The sequence below is a fragment of the Trachypithecus francoisi genome, unplaced genomic scaffold (genome assembly GCF_009764315.1).
Source record: "Trachypithecus francoisi isolate TF-2019V2 unplaced genomic scaffold, Tfra_2.0 Lachesis_group15, whole genome shotgun sequence".
NCBI lineage: Eukaryota > Metazoa > Chordata > Mammalia > Primates > Cercopithecidae > Trachypithecus > Trachypithecus francoisi.
In genome coordinates, this window is record NW_022681460.1 from 29,511,437 (window position 1) to 29,528,811 (window position 17,375).

A 17,375-nucleotide genomic window follows, 5' to 3' on the forward strand; every position below is an offset into this window, starting at 1 on the left:
TATAATATATAATATAACATATATAATGTATAATACATAATATAATGTATATATTATATATACACAATGGAATGCAATGCAGCCATAAAAGGGAATGAATTAATGGCATTTGCAGTGACCCGGATGAGACTGGAGATTATTATTCTATGTGAAGTAGCTCAGAAATGGAAAACCAAACATCATATGTTCTTACTGATATGTGCTAGCTTATCTATGAGGATGCAAAGGCATAAGAATGATACAGTAGACTTTAGGGACTTGAGGGGAAGAGTGAGAGCAGGGTGAGGGTAAAAGACTACAAATATGGTGCAGTGTATACTGCTTGAGTGATGGATGCACCAAAATCTCATAAATCAGCACTAAAGAACTTACCTATGTAACTAAATACCACCTGTACCCCAATAACTTATGAAAAAATAAAAATAAAAAATAAATAAATACGTATATGATGAACCCTAGAAGTATAGAATCTTGGCCTTTGAGATGGTGATGGCTTAAATTCCAAAGAGCTGACAAGGGTGCTGATGTTCTCCTGGCATTTCTGTTGACAGTTTTCTACTTCCTGTGTATATTCTTCCACCAAATATTTTTTTTCCTTTTACAAAGTAAACTACAATTTTGTTGTGAAATTCTCTTAGATGGAAAATTAAGGCTAGGCACTGTGGCTCATGCCTGTAATCACAGCACTTGGGGAAGCCAAGGCGGGTGGGTCACTTGGGGCCAGGAGTTCAAGACCAGTCTGGTGAAAACCCATCTCTGCTAAAAATGCAAAATTAGCCAGGCATGGTTGTGGGTACCTGTAATCCCTTCTACTTGGAAGGCTGAGGCAGGAGAATCACTTTAACCCAGGAAGTGGAGGTTGCAGTGAGCAGAGATCATGCCACTGCACTTTAGCCCGGGCAACACAGTGAGACTCTGTCTCAAAAAAAAAAAAAAAAAAAAAAAAAAAAGAAAAGAAAATTTAATGTTTATTTTGTACATTTTATTTTACAGTAATCTTACCACTTGTTTTTGTACCATGTATTTCAGTTGTCTCTTAGTGAAAAATGTAAAAACCCATTAATTTTTGGCTTGTTTTAGCTTACATTTTTAAAAATTAAATTAAAGACCCTACAATAAATTGTGTTGCCAGCAGATATATCACAACCCTTTGTGTGAAGAATGTTTTGGTTGCCACTTCAACCTAAGGAAACAACTTTGACCTCAGTCACCTTAAAAATGCTGGTATTAACAGAAGATTACTTTTTCCACACACAAAACCCCTGGGATCTTGAAGGTTCTATTTAACAAAATCTTTATACATGCAAAATTTCACTGAAATAAATACATTTTCTTCATTTATCATTACCACACAGTATTTATGTTTTCAGTTAATTTTTAGGGGTATAATTTCTAAACTTAGGGCAATCAGATTTCCTGCTTTCTGCCTCAGTGCTTAAACTCTCCTCCAATATAAGGAATACAATTGTGAAGGATAAAATAATTGAATTTTACAGAAAGCATGAAAGAAAAACATTCGCACACAAGTTAGTCTATTTGCTAATTAGGAAAATTGTGCTGCTTTCTACCTCTACCACAGATGCATTGGTGAACTGTTGATTAACGAATGGTGTTCAGAAAGATCAGATAGCATACATCCTAAACTTGCGTTCCATACAGTTGGAGCTCCCAGAACTACTAAGGTTGGTTAAATCCATACGCAGCATCAAAACCTCTTTAGGTCATTTATTGAGTATTTTATCTAGAAAGCAAATATTGAATTCTGCCCTATATATGTGAATAGTGCTGCAGTGGACATACATGTGCGTCTTTATGATAGAATGATTTATATTCCTTTGGATATATACACAGTAATGGGATTGCTGGATTGAATGGTATTTCTGTCTTTAGGTCCTTGAGGATTGTCACACTGCTTTCCACAATGGCTAAACTAATTTATACCCCACCGACAGTGTATAAGCATTCCTTTTTCTTTCCAATCTTGTCAGCATCCATTATTTTTTGACTTTTTAGTAATGGTCATTCTGACTGGTGTGAGATGGTATCTCATTGTGGTTTTGACTTGCATTTCTTTAATGATTACTGATGTTGAGCTTTTTTTCATGTGCTTATTGGCATCATACATATCCTCTTTTGAAAAATGTCTGTTTATGTCCTTTGCCTACTTTTTAATGTGTGTTTTTGTAAATTTGTTTAAGCTCCTTATAGATGCTGGATATAAGACCTTTGTCAGATGCATAGTTTGCAAAAGTTTTCTCCCATTTTGTTGGTTGTCTATTCGCTCTGTTGATAGTTTATTTTCCTGGGCAGAAGTTCTTTGGTTTAGTTAGATCCCATTATAAGTACATTATTTGTTAAACATATCTTTAGTTGTTTCGTATGTCATATGCAACAAATCACAACATCCTGCATCCACAAATTATATGCAGGGTATAAAGAAACCATTAATTAAATGGTATAATCTTTCCATTTATAACTACAAGGAAGAACTAGCAAATCAGATCTTACATGTAACGTCTGTATACATGGACATGACAGACTGCTTTTGCTGTTTAATACAAAATGGCTGAACTTCAGAAGATTAACGCTGACATCTAAACATGCCAATGTAAATATAAAAAAATATATATTCTAACTTTACGAAAGAAATCATGGGACATAGTCTGGTACCAGGAAAGTGGCAAGGATTACACATAGTATTTTATAAAGCAGCACACAAAAGTATCAAACTTTTCTGAAACTGAAATTAGCTATCTTGAGTCAAGTTAATAAAAAAAAAAGTCCATATTGACTATTTACAACCTCTGACATTTGTGGATATGATAAGAATCTGTTATAGTGCAGCTACATACAGTAAAATTCAGGCAATTTTTTTTTTCATTTGGGTTTAGATTGCAAATTTATTGTCATGAGAAAAGGATGGAAGCAAATTTTAGCATCAACTTTCACCTGACTCCTTGATCAAAGTGGTGTAAATTTTAAAATTAGACTTCTTTGCCTCACCAGCTGTTGCCCTAGTCCCATTTGCTTTTTAATATCAGATGCTATTGTCATGAAAGTCTGTTCTACATTTGCTGTGTTCTTAGCAAATGGGTTTCCAAAAATGGAATTCCAGCAAATTCCTTTGTTGTTGTGTAGTCTACTTTCTTTGTGGGCCAATCACATTTGTTTCCTACCAACAATTTGTTGACATTTTCACTGACATAGTGATCAATTTCCTGCAACCACTATTTAACATTATTGAAGGACTACTGATCTGTCATATCATACACAACTAGGATGCCTTGGGCTCCTGTGTAATAACTGGAGATGATCAAAATCTTTCCTGGCCTGTTGTGTCCCCTAGTTGAAGCTTGATTATTTTGCCATGTAATATTACATTTCTTATTTTGAAATCCACACTTACTGTGCTGATGTAGTTTTCTGTATATGTATCACATGTTTCACCTGCAAACCTAAGAAGGAAGCAAGACTTTCTAGCCCCAGAGTTGCCAATCAGAAGTAACTTGAATAATTAACCATATTAGAGATTTCTGCTGGTGATGGCATTGCAGCTGCTACCTGCACCACGTGACTCTAGGCCATGGGTAACTGAAGGAAAGGAATAAGATAGGCTGTTCTGGGAGAGCAAACATCTTTCCCCACTCTATCCCCTACAATACAATCAATTGGCAGCTGTCGCCACTCAGCTATTGCTTCCACCCAAAAATTCAAAATCTTAACTGACTTTTCAATTCCTTATAGATTTCTTCCTCACTTTAGGAGCAAAATTTGCACTAGATAGAAGCATGTTGAAAGAGTTTCATGAAAAAAAAATTTTTTTAGTCTCCATTTAGAGCATAAAGAGAACTTATTCATGTCACAGATCTGAGTCCCTGAGAAATGTGATATTCCACACTTTAGTGGTGAAAATATAGCACTTTTCTATTTTGGTTAGAACTGCCTAAGTGCCTCTTTCTTAAATCTCTTCTCTTTCTCTTCACCCCTATAAGCAGCACTAGCAGTCCCTGGAGAGGGAAAAATTAAGCTGTCAGTGCACCTTACCCCATGCTGTCTTCATGAGACAAGGTTCTGTGTGTGCATGCTCCATTTTATTCTCTGACATTTACATGGCTGTTTCTTGGTGTTACCTGTCTTCGCTTTCTACCAGCCTGTGTGTCCTGGGCAGTAGGGATTAAGCGCTCATCTTAGCTGTCTCTTCACACTTAGCAAATTTCTTGGCTCATGGAAAGTGCTCAGTAAATGTTCGTTGACCAAGTGCTTAGTCTGAAACAAGTAGGATTGGAGCTTGTGATGATTAATTTTGTGTTAACTTGATTGGATTGAAGCATGCAAAGTATTGTTCTTGGGTGTATCTGTGAGTGTGTTGCCAAAGGAGATTAACATTTGAGTCAGTGGACTGGGAAAGGCAGATCCACCCTCAATCTGGGTGGGCATCATCTAATCAGCTGCCAGCACAGCTAGAATAAAGGAGACAGAGGAATGTGGAAGGACTAGACTTGCTGAGTCTTCTGGCCTTCATCGTTCTCCCATGCTGGGTGCTTCCTGCCCTCTAACATCGGACTCCAAGTTCTTCAGCTTTTGGACTCTTGGACTTACACCAGTGGTTTGCCAGGGGCTCTTGGTCCTTTGGCCACAGACTGCAGACTGTACTGTTGGCTTCTCTACTTCTGAGGTTTTGGGGTTCAGACTGGCTCCCTTGCTCCTCGGCTTGCAGATGGCTTATTGTGGAACCTCACCTTGTTATCACGTGAGTCAATACTCCTTAATAAACTCCCTTTTATATATCCATCTATCCTATTAGTCCTGTCCCTCTAGAGAACCCTGAATAATACAGAAAGTGTTGAAAAATATTAATTGGTGAGTCTTTAGTTATTGACATATATTGCTAACCTGTGGCTCTTCCCTTTCTCTACTTAGCCAGATGTTCTGCATTTATTGTCTTCACTTATTTGGAGATGGGGTAACACAGGGAAATAGGGGGAAAAAAGTCCTGAGTCAATATTTTGCCATCTGAGTTTCACAAAACCTATACCTGAGGAAGGGGGAAGAGGAGAGATCTTGATGCATAGAAGAAAAACCTCATGAGAAACAGCCAGCTTCTTCCCCACTCCTGAGGTTAGAAGGGATTCTCTGGGCTGGTGAGACCAGTGACCAGGTTCCGGGAGGAACAGGCTGGGTAGGGGTAGCACCAGAATCCAGACACCTAGCTGGTCTTGTGAAACGTCCAGTCATTTCTTGTCTACAGAAGACCTGTATTTTTTATACTTCCTGTCTGTTCAAGTGAGGCTATCCTTCCACATCAGTCCCAGTGGGTCACTAGTGATTATGCAGAGGTATTTGGACCCATTTGTGCCATAAGATTTGCAGGGATGCTGTCTGAGTCACAAGTCCATTCCAGTGACCTACAGGGTCCTGAAGGTTCAGCCTTTTCTACTTCTCTGACCTCATTGCCTACAGCTTCCTCCTTGCTCACTATACTGTAGTCACACTGGCTTCTTGCTCTTCCTTGGGAATCCCAGGCACATTGCCTTTGCACTGGCTATTTCTCATGCTTAGAGGGGTTCTTCCCCCAGAAATTCACCTGGCTTTTCTCAAATATGACTTCTCAAAGAGATCTTCACTGACTGTCCTGCCTGAAATTGCAGCCCAGCCCCAACCCATGCCTGACCCCCTCCTGCCCTGCTCACCTTGTTCTGTTTCCCATAACACTTCCCATACTCTAACAAATCATGTGCTTTACTCGTGTATTAAGTCTGTTGTTTATTGTTTCTCTCCCTCTAATAGATTACAAGCTCCACAGAGGAAGGGATTTCTGCTTTATTCACAAATGTATCCAAACATATGGAGCAGTGTCTCACATATGGTGAGTGCTCAAGAAATATTTTGGAATGGATGAATACTTAAGAGAATGTTTATTACTCTTTAATATCTCCAGACTTTCCAAGCCACCTGACATAAAGAGTGGAGTCTAGATTGTGTGTGTGTAAGGCAAAGCCCCCTACCTCCATCTATGCTTGTGTTGGACTGAATAGAGAAAGAATGAGACTTGCCTTCTAACCGGCTCCCCATTAGGCTGGCACAGTGTTATCTCTGTTATACAAAGAATCTTGAGTTCATTAACAAAAGCTGTAATAGTTTTTAAATGTCCAATACTATTTTTGTAAGGGCATCTATTAGTCTGGTGTTCATAAATGAAAGCAAATTTTCTTTTAAACTCACTATTATGAAAGAAGATTTCATTCTTAGCCTAGCTATTCTAAATGGGTGTAACTTTTAAGTGTATCTATAGCATTATTTTCTTCCTATCCTCTTCTGCCTGTCCATTGTTTTCTGATGAATGGTCACATGTAAGCCTATTGGCTCAGGGAAGCCTGACTTCTAGGCCTCTGGGTGGTTGACTACTGGCTTCAATGCAGAACAGGTCATTGCAGAAAAGGTAGAAAGTCCATTTATATGAAGAGCACTAATACAAACGTTTATTTATTAAATAAGTCTGGAAGCATGACAAGGAAGCTGTGAGACTTATTTTGAAGATGAGGAAATGCAAATTTAAGGAACCCAGGTTCACACATTAAGTAAGAGGCTGAGGTGAAATATGAGCCTCGTTCTGTGCTGTTTTTACCATCTGCCTGGTGGACTGATTGTTGACATTTCTTTAGAACTTTCAACTTTTCCAAACAATTCCCCATCAATGATCTCATTAAGTGCTCAAAAATTGCTTTTGAGGATCCATGAGTTGCATGAGGAAAGACAACCAGAAAATGTTTTCTACTATGTGAAGAGTTGAGTCAATGAGATTGCTCTGCTCAGAGCTGTGGCCCCATGCTTGTGAAAGGCATTTTGTTGGAGAATCTCTCAGAATCTCTCATAAGGTACTGCTGTGTTGTTACCCTGTACTTAGAAAAGGAACGTCTGGCCATGGGCTTTCCTCCGACATAACCTCAAAACCCTTACTATCCACACCTGCAGAAACCTGAAATACGTAGTTGATCCACAAGATGAGCACATTTTTCTGGGACCAAGTGCCTGTGTCACATTGATCATAAGCATGTCTTTCTGTTGTTGTTGTTGTTTTTTAAATAGTCTTTCTCATTGAGCAGAATTACACTTTGCGAACCTTGAAATCACAAATTAGCCACACATTGCAGTGGTTATTGATGTTTGTGGAATATTAATTTTTTTGAGAGTGTAATTAACCTTATACTTTCTCCCTAGGAAATATGTAGTTATAAACATATCAAATCTTCCTATAGTTAGAAAGTGTTCTTAGAAAGTTCAGAACCTTGCAGCAAGGGATAGGACAATTGAATTTTAACTGTGTATCCTTTCTCCACTCACTCTCTCATGTCTACCCCAAAATATCCTAAAATAAAAATGTTTTACAAAGCAATGGGGTGGCAGGAGTTTCCTTTGTAGAATTTTGCTCACAACCTTTATTCTTTAAAGTTATTGATTCTACATAATTATTTCCTAGAGAAGTTAGTTGAATTAAAAAAAAAAAAACTACCAGCATTCTACAAGGCTGTTTCTCATCTGAGGCTGAGGCTACATCCTTCTAGTGGTCATCTGCCGCAGGCAGCTGACACTGTAGTCCACCACAGAGTGGTCCATGAGCTCCCGGTCACATGGTGTCCAATTACTCCAGAGAGGTTGGCTTCATTCAAGGCAGAAAGTGCTTATCTGTTTACAATTCCATCATATGCATGGCACAAGGTTAATTAAACTTCAGTGGTGTGAAACTTTTAAAAGGTGACTCTCAGTCTTTCTCAAATTGTGAATTTTCTTGCAAGTGACAGATCAAAAAAAAAAATTCTAAGAGATGTGTATCTTTACAAAATAAATTGCTTTAAAATAACTTTCATTTTGAAAACCTCTGAGGTTTTCAGAGCGTCTGGGTAGGTAATTGGAGAGAACTGATATATCGTGAAGTATATTTCAGGCTTTCAGGATCAGTAAGAGCGCTGTTATATGTGGAAGTATAACTGAGGCACCATTATGCAGAACTCCAGTTAAGTTCTACATCTATCCTATTAGGTAGATGTGTCAATGAATTAGAAATGTGCATTAGGTTTGTAAACAGAGTTTTCAGTGCTCCAGGGGCCATTAGAAACCATTGACTGTTGAACACTGTGATTGAACAGATTGTTTATTTCTCTTGTTTAAACTAGTGTCAGATCATGTACTAACACACCCAGAAATGCCATTTTAAAAATAATATCTTCTAAAGTCATGGTCTAAAATGTTCTTTACTGGAGTTTTTTTTTTTTTTTATTATACTTTAAGTTCTAGGGTACATGTGCATAACGTGCAGGTTTGTTACATATGTATACTTGTGCCATGTTGGTGTGCTGCACCCATCAACTCGTCAGCACCCCTCAACTTGTCATTTATATCAGGTATAACTTCCTGATGCAATCCCTCCCCCCTCCCCGCTCCCCATGATAGCCCCCGATGTGTGATGTTCCCCTTCCCGAGTCCAAGTGATCTCATTGTTCAGTTCTCACCTATGAGTGAGAACATGCAGTGTTTGGTTTTCTGTTCTTGGGAGAGTTTGCTAAGAATGATGGTTTCCAGCTGCATCCAGGTCCCTACAAAGGACGCAAACTCATCCTTTCTTATGGCTGCACAGTATTCCATGGTGTATATGTGCCACATTTTCTTCATCCAGTCTGTCACAGATGGACACATGGGTTGATTCCAAGTCTTTGCTATTGTGATTAGTGCCGCAATAAACATACGTGTGCATGTGCCTTTATAGTAGCATGATTTATTATCCGTTGGGTATATACCCAGTAGTGGGATGGCTGGGTCAAATTGTACACCTAGATCTAGATCCTTGAGGAATCGCCATACTGTTTTCCATAATGGTTGAACTAGTTTACAATCCCACCAACAGTGTGAAAGTGTTCCTATTTCTCCACATCCTCTCCAACACCCGTTGTTTCCTGACTTTTTAATGATTGCCATTTTAACTGGTGTGAGATGGTATCTCATTGTGGTTTTGATTTGCATTTCTCTGATGGCCAGTGATGATGAGCATTTTTTCATGTGTCTGTTGGCTGTATGAATGTCTTCTTTTGAGAAATGTCTGTTCATATCCTTTGCCCACTTTTTGATGGGGTTGTTTGTTTTTTTCTTGTATATTTGTTTGAGTTCTTTGTAGATTCTGGATATTAGCCCTTTGTCAGATCAGTAGATTGCAAAAAACTTCTCCCATTCTGTAGGTTGCCTGTTCACTCTGATGGTAGTTTCTTTTGCTGTGCAGAAGCTCTTTAGTTTAATCAGATCCCATTTGTCAATTTTGGCTTTTGCTGCCATTGCTTTTGGTGTTTTAGACATGAAGTCCTTGCCCATGCCTATGTCCTGAATGGTACTACCTAGGTTTTCTTCTAGGGTTTTTATGGTATTAGGTCTAACATTTCAGTCTCTAATCCATCTTGAATTAATTTTCGTATAAGGAGTAAGGAAAAGATCCAGTTTCAGCTTTCTACTTATGGCTAGCCAATTTTCCCAGCACCATTTATTAAATAGGGAATCATTTCCCCATTTCTTGTTTCTCTCAGGTTTGTCAAAGATCAGATGGCTGTAGATGTGTGGTATCATTTCTGAGGACTCTGTTCTGTTCCATTGGTCTATATCTCTGTTTTGGTACCATGCTGTTTTGGTTACTGTAGCCTTGTAGTATAGTTTGAAGTCAGGTAGCGTGATGCCTCCAGCTTTGTTCTTATGACTTAGGATTGTCTTGGCAATGCAGGCTCTTTTTTGGTTCCATATGAACTTTAAAGCAGTTTTTTCCAATTCTGTGAAGAAACTCATTGGTAGCTTGATGGGGATGGCATTGAATCTATAAATAACCTTGGGCAGTATGGCCATTTTCACAATATTGATTCTTCCTATCCATGAGCATGGTATGTTCTTCCATTTGTTAGTGTCCTCTTTTATTTCACTGAGCAGTGGTTTGTAGTTCTCCTTGAAGAGGTCCTTTACATCCCTTGTAAGTTGGATTCCTAGGTATTTGATTCTCTTTGAAGCAATTGTGAATGGAAGTTCATTCATGATTTGGCTCTCTGTTTGTCTGTTACTGGTGTATAAGAATGCTTGTGATTTGTGCACATTAATTTTGTATCCTGAGACTTTGCTGAAGTTGCTTATCAGCTTCAGGAGATTTTGGGCTGAGACAATGGGGTTTTCTAAATATACAATCATGTCATCTGCAAACAGGGACAATTTGACTTCTTCTTTTCCTAACTGGATACGCTTGATTTCTTTCTCTTGCCTGATTGCCCTAGCCAGAACTTCCAACACTATGTTGAATAGGAGTGGTGAGAGAGGGCATCCCTGTCCTGTGCCAGTTTTCAAAGGGAATTTTTCCAGTTTTTGCCCATTCAGTATGATATTGGCTGTGGGTTTGTCATAAATAGCTCTTATTATTTTGAGGTACGTTCCATCAATACTGAATTTATTGAGCGTTTTTAGCATGAAGGGCTGTTGAATTTTGTCAAAAGCCTTTTCTGCATCTATTGAGATAATCATGTGGTTCTTGTCTTTGGTTCTGTTTCTATGCTGGATTACGTTTATTGATTGGTGAAAGTTGAACCAGCCTTGCATCCCAGGGATGAAGCCCACTTGATCATGGTGGATAAGCTTTTTGATGTGCTGCTGAATCCGGTTTGCCAGTATTTTATTGAGGATTTTTGCATCGATGTTCATCAGGGATATTGGTCTAAAATTTTCTTTCTTGTTGTGTCTCTGCCAGGCTTTGGTATCAGGATGATGTTGGCCTCATAAAATGAGTTAGGGAGGATTCCCTCTTTTTCAATTGATTGGAATAGTTTCAGAAGGAATGGTACCAGCTCCTCCTTGTACCTCTGATAGAATTCAGCTGTGAATCCATCTGGTCCTGGACTTTTTTTGGTTGGTAGGCTATTAATTATTGCCTCAATTTCAGAGCCTGCTATTGGTCTATTCAGGGATTCAACTTCTTCCTGGTTTAGTCTTGGAAGAGTGTAAGTGTCCAGGAAATTATCCATTTCTTCTAAATTTTCTAGTTTATTTGCATAGGGGTGTTTATAGTATTCTCTGATGGTAGTTTGTATTTCTGTTGGGTTGGTGGTGATATCCCCTTTATCATTTTTTATTGCATCTATTTGATTCTTCTCTCTTTTCTTCTTTATTAGTCTTGCTAGCGGTCTATCAATTTTGTTGATCTTTTCAAAAAACCAACTCCTCAATTCCTTGATTTTTTGGTGGGTTTTTTGTGTCTCTATCTCCTTCAATTCTGCTCTGACCTTAGTTATTTCTTGCTTTCTGCTAGCTTTTGAATGTGTTTGCTCTTGCTTCTCTAATTCTTTTAATTGTGATGTTAGAGTGTCCATTTTAGATCTTTCCAGCTTTCTCTTGTGGTCATTTAGTGCTATAAGTTTCCCTCTACACACTGCTTTAAATGTGTCCCAGAAATGTGCATTAGGTTTGTAAACAGAGTTTTCAGTGCTCCAGGGGCCATTAGAAACCATTGACTGTTGAACACTGTGATTGAACAGATTGTTTATTTTTCTTGTTTAAACGAGTGTCAGATCATGTACTAACTCACCCAGAAATGCCATTTTAAAAATAATATCTTCTAAAGTCATGGTCTGAAATGTTCTTTACTGGAGTTTTTTAAAGTGTGATTGATACTTTACTAAATGTGTTCTAACATGAGTCAGAAACCGACATTCTGGGAAGCATTTTTTTTTCCAATTCTATCCTTTGTTTTATTTTGTTTGTTTGTTTTGTTTTTTCCCACTGTGTATTGACCAGAATCTCAAGCTACACAGTTTGGATAGTTGTCTACCAAGCTTCCTATAATGATTATTTAGCATTTTGAAAATAACAGAAAAGATTTGTGGAGAATGACCACAACTGTGACAAGGACCAGAAGTTTAACATGTTTTACTAAAGCATTTGCTTTAGCAGACTTTACATTTATCAACCCCATATCGGAGTTCTGATATTAACTTCCAGTTTATTCCTACTGAAAAAATCAGTGGAAATGCTCAACCAGGTTACCTCTGCCCCAGCCCAGGATGACTTTCTTTGCTGTATTGTCCAGATTTTGCCAACTTTCTTCTTTTACTCCATATCATTCTTGTCATGGGTTTGCAGGCAGAAGTATTGCTTTCATAATTCATGCTCTTTCTACTATTTACTAATTTTTAAAATATAATCTGAAAATGTTTAAAGTTCACATTAGAATAATTCTAATGCATTGCATTGCTAATGAGTGTTATTTTCTCCCATATTCTCCCATGTATAAAACATTTGCTACTAATTCTCTATGAACATAGGAATATCTTTTCTGACTGCAGGTCCTCTAAATGGGATTCTCTGTATCATGCTAGCTCCTGGCTGCAGCATCTCCATCCTCTGTCCATTTGTGGGCATGGAAAGTGAGTAGTAAGAAAAGAGGCTGGGTTTCCCAAGGTATATTTAGCTGTTTATAAAAACTTTTCATATTAGGAACTTTAGCATTCTACTGATCCCAGATCTATCTTCTGAAATTATGACTAGTCTCAGTTCTCATTGAATCACACACATTATGTCTAGCCCCTTTTATAGCATTAGAGACTTTTTTTTTTAGCTTATTAGCAATAATTATTTATTTTAATTTTATTTATTTTATATTTTGCTGTAAGTTATTGAGATACAGGTGGTATTTGGTTACATGAGTAAGTTCTTTAGTTGTGATGTGAGATTTTGGTGCAACTACCACTTGAGCATTACACACTGCACCATATTTGTAGTCTTTTATCCCTCACCTCCTGCCTACCCTTCCCCCCAAGTCCCCAAAGTCTATTGTATCATTCTTATGCTTTTGCATCCTCATAGCTTAGCTCCCACATATTGGTGAAACATGCAATGTTTGGTTTTCCATTCCTGAGTTACATCACTGAGAATAATAGTCTCCAGTCTCATCCAGGTCACTGCAAATGCAGTCAATTCATTCCTTTTTATGGCTCAATAGTATTCCATGTGTATAAATATACCAGTTTCTTTATCCACTCATTGATTTATAGGCATTTGGGTTGGTTTCATAATTTTGCAATTGCGAATTGTGCTGCTATAAACATGCGTGTGCAACTATCTTTTTTCATATAATGATCTCTTTTTGTCTGGGTAGATACCCAGTAGTGGGATTGCTTGATCAAATGGTAGTTCTACTTGTAGTTCTTTAAGGAATCTTCACATTGTTTTCCATAAAGATTGTACTAGTTTACATTTCCACCAGCAGCATAGAGGTGTTCCCTCTTCACTGCATCCAAGCCAACATCTACCGTTTTTTAAATTTTTTGATTACGGCCGTTCTTGAAGGAGTAAGGTGGTATCGCATTGTGGTTTTGATTTCTATTTTCCAGATAATTCGTGATGTCTGGCTTTTTCAAATGTTTGTTGGCTATTTGTATATCGTCTGTTAAGAATTGTCTGTCTATTCCTGAAGAGTGTTTTCCAACTTGGTTCCATTTCCCCCCTCACTTTCAGGCACCCCAATCAGACGTAGATTTGGTCTTTTCACATAGTCCCATACTTCTTGCAGGCCTTGTTCGTTTCTTTTTCTTCTTTTTTCTTTTGGTTTCTCTTCTCGCTTCATTTCATTCATTTGATCCTCAATCGCTGATACTCTTTCTTCCAGTTGATCGAGTCGGTTACTGAAGCTTGTGGATTTGTCACGTATTTCTCGTGTCATGGTTTTCATCTCTGTCATTTCATTTATGACCTTCTCTGCATTAATTAGTCTAGCTATCAATTCTTCCACTCTTTTTTCAAGATTTTTAGTTTCTTTGCGCTGGATACGTAATTCCTCCTTTAGCTCTGAGAAGTTTGATGGACTGAAGCCTTCTTCTCTCATCTCGTCAAAGTCATTCTCTGACCAGCTTTGATCTGTTGCTGGCCATGAGCTGCGCTCCTTTGCAGGGGGAGATGCGCTCTTATTTTTTGAATTTCAGCTTCTCTGCCCTGCTTCTTCCCCATCTTTGTGGTTTTATCTGCCTCTGGTCTTTGATGATGGTGACGTACTGATGGGGTTTTGGTATAGGTGTTCTTCCTGTTTGATAGCTTTCCTTCTAATAGTCAGGACCCTCAGCTGTAGGTCTGTTGGAGATTGCTTGAGGTCCACTCCAGACCCTGTTTGCCTGGGTATCAGCAGCAGAGGTTGCAGAAGATAGAATATTGCTGAACAGCGAGTGTACCTGTCTGATTCTTACTTTGGGAGCTTCCTTTCAGGGGTGTACTCCACCCTGTGAGGTGTGGGGTGTCAGACTGCCCCTAGTGGGGGATGTCTCTCAGTTAGGCTACTCAGGGGTCAGGGACCCAGCTGAGCAGGCAGTCTGTCCGTTCTCAGATCTCAACCTCCGTGTTGGGAGATCCACTGCTCTCTTCAAAGCTGTCAGACAGAGTCGTTCGAGACAAGAACCACATGATTATCTCAATAGATGCAGAAAAGGCCTTTGACAAAATTCAACAGCCCTTCATGCTAAAAACGCTCAATAAATTCGGTATTGATGGAACGTACCTCAAAATAATAAGAGCTATTTATGACAAACCCACAGCCAATATCATACTGAATGGGCACAAACTGGAAAAATTCCCTTTGAAAACTGACACAAGACAGGGATGCCCTCTCTCACCATTCCTATTCAACATAGTGTTGGAAGTTCTGGCTAGGGCAATCAGGCAAGAGAAAGAAATCAAGGGTATCCAGTTAGGAAAAGAAGAAGTCAAATTGTCCCTGTTTGCAGATGACATGATTGTATATTTAGAAAACCCCATGTCTCAGCCCAAAATCTCCTTCAGCTGATAAGCAACTTCAGCAGTCTCAGGATACAAAATTAATGTGCAAAAATCACAAGCATTCTTATACACCAGTAACAGACAAACAGAGAGCCAAATCATGAATGAACTTCCATTCACAATTGCTTCAAAGAGAATAAAATACCTAAGAATCCAACTTACAAGGGATGTAAAGGACCTCTTCAAGGAGAACTACAAACCACTGCTCAGTGAAATCAAAGAGGACACTAACAAATGGAAGAACATACCATGCTCATGGATAGGAAGAATCAATATTGTGAAAATGGCCATACTGCCCAAGGTTATTTATAGATTCAATGCCATCCCCATCAAGCTACCAATGACTTTCTTCACAGAATTGGAAGAAACGGCTTTAAAGTTCATATGGAACCAAAAAAGAGCCCGCATTGCCAAGACAATTCTAAGTCAAAAGAACAAAGCTGGAGGCATCACGCTACCTGACTTCAAACTATACTACAAGGCCACAGTAACCAAAACAGCATGGTACTGGTACCAAAACAGAGATATAGACCAATGGAACAGAACAGAGTCCTCAGAAATGATACCACACATCTACAGCCATCTGATCTTTGACAAACCTGAGAGAAACAAGAAATGGGGAAAGGATTCCCTATTAATAAATGGTGCTGGGAAAATTGGCTAGCCACAAGTAGAAAGCTGGAACTGGATCCTTTCCTTACTCCTTATACGAAAATTAATTCAAGATGGATTAGAGACTGAAATGTTAGACCTAATACCATAAAAACCCTAGAAGAAAACCTAGGTAGTACCATTCAGGACATAGGCATGGGCAAGGACTTCATGTCTAAAACACCAAAAGCAATGGCAGCAAAAGCCAAAATTGACAAATGGGATCTGATTAAACTAAAGAGCTTCTGCACAGCAAAAGAAACTACCATCAGAGTGAACAGGCAACCTACAGAATGGGAGAAAAATTTTGCAATCTACTGATATGACAAAGGGCTAATATCCAGAATCTACAAAGAACTCAAACAAATTGACAAGAAAAAAACAAACAACCCCATCAAAAAGTGGGCAAAGGATATGAACAGACATTTCTCAAAAGAAGACATTCATACAGCCAACAGATACATGAAAAAATGCTCATCATCACTGGCCATCAGAGAAATGCAAATCAAAACCACAATGAGATACCATCTCACACCAGTTAGAATGGCAATCATTCAAAAGTCAGGAAACAACAGGTGCTGGAGAGGATGTGGAGAAATAGGAACACTTTCACACTGTTGGTGGGATTGTAAACTAGTTCAACCATTATGGAAAACAGTATGGCAATCCTCAAGGATCTAGAACTAGATGTACCATATGACCCAGCCATCCCACTACTGGGTATATACCCAAAGGATTATAAATCATGCTGCTATAAAGACACATGCACACACATGTTTATTGTGGCACTATTCACAATAGCAAAGACTTGGAATCAACCCAAATGTCCATCTGTGACAGACTGGATGAAGAAAATGTGGCACATATACACCATGGAATATTATGCAGCCATAAGAAAGGATGAGTTTGCGTCCTTTGTAGGGACCTGGATGCAGCTGGAAACCATCATTCTTAGCAAACTATCCCAAGAACAGAAAACCAAACACCGCATGTTCTCACTCATAGGTGGGAACTGAACAATGAGATCACTTGGACTCGGGAAGGGGAACATCACACATCGGGGCCTATCATGGGGAGGGGGGGAGGGGGGAGGGATTGCATTGGGAGTTATACCTGATATAAATGATGAATTGATGGGTGCTGACGAGTTGATGGGTGCAGCACACCAACATGGCACAAGTATACATATGTAACAAACCTACACGTTATGCACATGTACCCTAGAACTTAAAGTATAAAAAAAAAAAAAAAGAATTGTCTATTCCTGTCCTTAGCCTCATTTTTGATGGGATTGTTTTTTCCTTACTGTTTGAATTTGTAGTAGATTCTGGATATTAGTCCTTTGTCAGATGAATAGATTGTGAAGATTTTCTCCCACTCTGTAGGTTGTTTATTTATTCTGCTAACTGATCCCTTTGCTATGCAAAAACTCTTTTAATTAGATCCCAGTTATTTATCTTTGTTTTTATTGCATTTGCTTTTGGGTTTTTGGTCATGAAATTCTTGTCTAAGCCAATGTCTAGAAGAGTTTTTCTAATGTTATCTTCTAGAATTTTTATAGTTTTAGGTCTTAGATTTAAGTCCTTAATCCATCTTGAGTTGATTTTTGTGTAAGGTAAGAGATGAGGATCCAGTTTCATTCTCCTACATGTGGCTAGCCAATTATTCCAGCACCATTTGTGGAAAAGGGTGTCCTTTCCTCATTTCGTGTTTCTGTTTGCTTGGTCAAAGATCAGTTGGCTATAAGTATTTGAGTTTATTTCTGGGTTCTCTATTCTGTTCCACTGATCAATGTGCCTGTTTCTATACCAGTACCATGCTGTTTTGGTGACTATGTTGTTATAGTATAGTTTGAAATCAGGTAATGTAATGCCTCCAGATTTTATACTCTTTTT

At 38.5% G+C, this 17,375-nt stretch overlaps 1 pseudogene; it reads right to left on the bottom strand.

Annotated features, from left to right (window-relative positions):
• Positions 1 to 2,938: 2,938 nt before the first annotated feature.
• LOC117097360 lies at positions 2,939 to 6,072 on the bottom strand (annotated as a pseudogene).
• Between the last annotated feature and the right edge of the window lie 11,303 nt (positions 6,073 to 17,375).